This window comes from Sphaerodactylus townsendi, linkage group LG06 (assembly GCF_021028975.2).
Source record: "Sphaerodactylus townsendi isolate TG3544 linkage group LG06, MPM_Stown_v2.3, whole genome shotgun sequence".
NCBI classification, from domain to species: Eukaryota; Metazoa; Chordata; class Lepidosauria; order Squamata; family Sphaerodactylidae; genus Sphaerodactylus; species Sphaerodactylus townsendi.
In genome coordinates this window covers 71,473,820-71,478,819 of record NC_059430.1, presented here as the reverse complement: position 1 = coordinate 71,478,819, position 5,000 = coordinate 71,473,820, and positions in this window count along the sequence as shown.

The following is a 5,000-nucleotide window of genomic DNA, read 5'->3' as shown; positions in this document are numbered from 1 at the left end:
ACAGTAAAAGAAAAAATCCATCTAGAGCACAAGTGTACATGTGCATGCTATGCTTCTGCATTCTATCTGAATGCTATAATCAGTAACAATCTGTAAACTGAACAGTGTCTTGATTTCCAGTTTGGAACATCAGATTGATGTTACTTTTATTCATTACAAATAAAGAACATGATCACCATGAGTGATCAAAAATACATATAACACACCCAAATAATTATGTCTTTAGATATACTTTTAAAATTACAAACAACTTTTGACATGTGCAAATAATGCACAAGATCTACCCTTCCTTTCAGAAAAGAAAAATACATTCAAATGTGCATTCACACCCCAAACTGACAACATACTTTGAAGCCATTTAAAACTCTTAAAATCTTCTTATTCAAATAACTCACAGACGAACTGCAAGACAATGACAGCAAAAATAAATTAAATCAGAAAAGGAAGCCAGAGGGGAAGGACTGAATGTGACGCTACATTTACTCTGCCCCTATATTTCTTAATACAGTGTCTATTCAGAACGAAGCAGTATCGCTACAGTCAGAAGGTGGCTCTAGTGCTTTAATTTTGCTACTTTGTCTAGTCTACAATCCAAGGAGTATCTGTGAATTACTTGACTACTTTTCTAACTTCATGCAGTTTATGCACAGTGGCTACAATCCAAAGCTCAGCAGGTTTTCACTGTGTGTGAAGAGAAAGAAGGGGCTACCCCTCTCTTTTCCATATCAGCAAATTCCTTTGCTCCAAGCTTAAGAACTGGTCTGTCAGACACAGAGCTAAGAATATGTCTCAGACCTCTGATGTTCAAATCAGAGTGTATGTGTAGATGGCGATAAACACACATGCACCCAGAAAATGTATGCACTAGAATCAGGGGCTTATTTGTATTACCCATGGCAGCCCCTAGCATGAAGTAGACAAATTGCTTTTAAGCTCCTCCTGTTCTCCAAGTTGAAAAATCATTGTAATTAGTTGCACTGATCATTACTGTAAGAGGAATAAGGAGGAGGGAACCTGGTGTCATGCACAAATCTGTCATGAATTAGGGGTTCTCTAACCATTTAGAATTGGCACACATAAACCCATATTCCCAAATTAGCTTTTTTGCATTATTGCAAAGAATCCAGCTAGTCAAGAATCAATGTAAAAGAGAATATGTTGCAATTATACTGTCATAATGTACTACTTTTGTGTTGTTTGTACAACTACTGAAGACCAATAACATTTAACTGTTTCAGTCTCATGCTTATGTAAACATATGAAGCTTCCCTTTTCCAAGTCAGAACTTTGGTCACTCAAGATTTATATTGTCCTATCAGACTAGAAGCATTTCTCCATGGTCTTAGGCAGCAGTCTTCTCACATCACGTTCTGTCTCATCCTTGTAATTGGAAATGCCAGGTATAGGATATTGCTATCACTCAGGACTATGCTGTAGGTTTTATTGAGTAAACCATAAATAACTTTATTTGGAAGAAACAAAGAAAAAACTCCACTGCAGTTGCCTTCCCCACTTATTGCAATATCCAGAGCCATAAGTAAAACCAGAACTAAAACTGCCATATGTACATAAGTGCCATTAAGAGGCAAGTGACCCCAGCCAGGAGCTTTCGAGACAAATGAGAAGCTAAGGTGCTTTGCCCTTGCCTACCTCTGAAGAATCTTCTCAGGTGGTCTCACATTGTACTGGCCCTGTTTAGCTTCTAAGATCTTTTGAGATTCATTAATACCATGCTGAATTCCCTTCCCCAGACTCTGGTACCCTGGAACGAATATGAAGTGGTTTTCTGAATATCACACCAGAGACTGAATATTGGACTTTCTGCATGCAGAGCATATTTCTTACCACTGAACTGTTCTGTCTGGTTCATGATTTTAACAATGCAACTGGTTGAAATGCATCCATGGATACTCTCACACTTTACTGCCTCACCCCTCCTGAAAAACAGACAAAACCCTTGCCAACTCCAGTACTTAAGTATAATCTCTGGCTTTCATGACAATGCTGTATGAACGTAGAAATCAGTATTCAAATCAGTCTGAAATAAATTAATAGCTTTAACCCTGCCTAGTGAATCACAAGAACTTAGCCTTTGTTCATACATTCTGGCACAGCTATCCATTTGTGGATGGTTACATGACTAGTTCTCAAACCTGCTTGGAAGTTCCCAATCCTAACCAGCAGAACACTCTGCAGCCTGCACCCACTTGGTGCTCTCTCTCTTTTTCCTGTTTGTTTTTGCTAAATAAGCAAAAAATCAAGCTAGAGGAATGCCTTGCACACACACCAGCCTTCTGCTAGGGATTTTGGTAACCTGGGAGGCCACCAAAGTGGCCCTTCCTCAGCCTGAGTCAGAAGCATTTGGCCCAGTGGAAGTGCACACTTTCTGCGGGGGGGATGGGGAAGCCATGCAAGCCTGATGCTGCAGGGTTTGGGGTGTGCGTGCCAAGCCCACCACCCTCAACTCCTGCCTAGCCTGCCAGCCACCACAGCCCTAGTCTGCCACAGGAGCCCAGCCTGAGTGTCTTCCCTCACCGAGCAGCTGTCCTGTGCCTCACAGCTTCCCCACAGCTGCTGCCACCAAAAGGGTGTGGGCTGGGAAGCTGTGTAGTACCACCCACTTTGGGAATCCCTAGATTAGTTATTTGAGCACAATTTGGTTTATCTGCAGAAAATTGAATATGTATTTTGGGGGAGGGGGTAATTCTAGGCTATCCATATAAAGCAAGGCAATGTGTCCCATGCCATGCTAGTATTTTTATTTATTTTATTAGATTTCTAGACCACCCCTCCCCTCTTGGGCTCAAGGCAGTTTCCAACATTAGATCAATCCAATGATATCTAAAAACAGTTATCATGCAAGTTCTAACAAACCACATTTTAAACATATTATCTTAATGCTCAAAGGGAATTACAGTTTGTTCTGCATTTTTCCTCTCTGCCCCCTGGCCAAGTAATAGACATGAAGTTAAATTGGTAATTGGCCTTGAAACACAAAAGTATTCCTTGAATAGTCTTGCCCTTGCCAGTGCCTGACATTGGCAGTGAAGGTGGAGCAGGTATGGGAAGGAAACTGTAATAAGTGGCATCCCACATAATTTATAACTTCACAAGACACAAACAAAAATGAGCATTTTTCATCAGCTGCCATGTAAACTGAGAGTGAAAGCCCATTTGTACTATCTTATACAAAGTTACTCTAGTCTAAACCCAAGGAAATAAATATTTTACACTAATCTGCATGGGATTACCTGCCAAAGTCTGATCAACTCCAAAAATGATAAACATCCTAAAATGGTCTTATCTGACTGAGAATATGATGGGATGGGAGATATTAATAAATAAAAGGAGTATTCTGAGTTTACCATCTTCAACCTTGAGAGTAAGGAGGGCTATGTATTCAATTTAAGAGGTCACATTTATATTGTTGTTATTACTATGATGATTAGGATAAATAGGTAATGCTCTTTATATGGATCTCCACCTACATAAAGAATATACGGCTCTCCACCTACATAAACAAAGATTCTGACACTAGATTTTGTCTTTAAAGTAAATGAAATTCCCATGGACTATTGATGTGTGTTTACTTTAAAAAGTAGTTTCCAGAAAAGGGAAAAAATTCTGAGTAATTTTCATCTATTTTATATCATATATGGACATATACTCAATAGCATTTTAATTTTGTTTAAATTTATATAGTAAATTCATACCAGCCAATACCTAACAGGGCATAAAGCCTATTTCTACCACCTATTCAGTGTTTTTAAAATATTGTAAGAACAGCAACCTTTGTTCAGTGATTAGCACTGCCGCTGTTCCTCCATGAACGCAAGTTGATGTCAACCTAATCCTATCACATTTACATCATTGCCATCACTGCCAAAAAAAAAATCATGGCATCATCCACCTGTTATCTTGCCAGCAGGAATAATTGAACACCTGTTGGCTCAGCTCCTGTCCTGCTCACCAGTCTTAATCAGATATCTGATTTTTTGATGGACAGTTCATCTGTTTGTTGACCATTTTGTAGCTGTTTGACATCCAGATAACATGTGCATCTTCCTAACAGCACTGTACAACAGTCAGTATTTCATGTATACATGTATGCATGTTCTCACATAGCTTTATGGATTGGAAATGTTTTTGCACATGAACAGTTCATCAAAATTTTGAGCTGTTCAGCAGACATGGATACACAACCAAACAAACCTGATTGTCAGCTCATGTGTAACTGTCACAGCTGAACATAGTAAGCTGAACTGTTCGATTGTTGAATATATTTGCCACAAAATCCATGGCATCCATACTTGTCAATGGACTATTCTATATAACATCTGCCATAACTATGTACACTTTCTCCATTTATTTATTATTATTATTTATTTGTTAGATTTATAGGCCGCCTCACCCCCAAAGGGCTCAAGGCAGCTCACAATATAACTGTTCTCCGAGACAGCAAATCAATACAAAAATATAACTTAAACTCATTAAAACTTAAGCAGCAATTATTAGAAATATGTAGTATGTAGTCACAAATAAAAGATTTTAAATTAATTTTTTTTGAGATTTATGCACTGCCCTTCCCAATCAAGCTCAGGGTGTTTCCAGTGTACAATAAAAAAGATATATAGATGTTAAATAATATCAGTGAGAGAATTGTCCCTTGGGGGGCTCCACACACCATTGTTTGATATGCAGAGGTTCTCTTACCAACTGCAACCTTCTAATCCCCAATCTTGAAGGAATGAGCATAGCCATAGCAAGGCTAACCGATAAATCTCCACATCAGTGAGACAGTTGGCCAGGATGTCATGATCAACCAAATTAAATGGTGCTGTCAGATCTAGAAGCAACAGCAGCACAGACAGTTTTGGCCCAGGTGTCCTCAGAGGTTTCTGTCAGGGGAGCCAGAGCCAGCTCCATCTCATGGCCAGCCTGGAAACTGGACTGGACTGGATCCAGGGCTGAAGGTTCTTCCAGGTAGCCCTGGAGCTGGT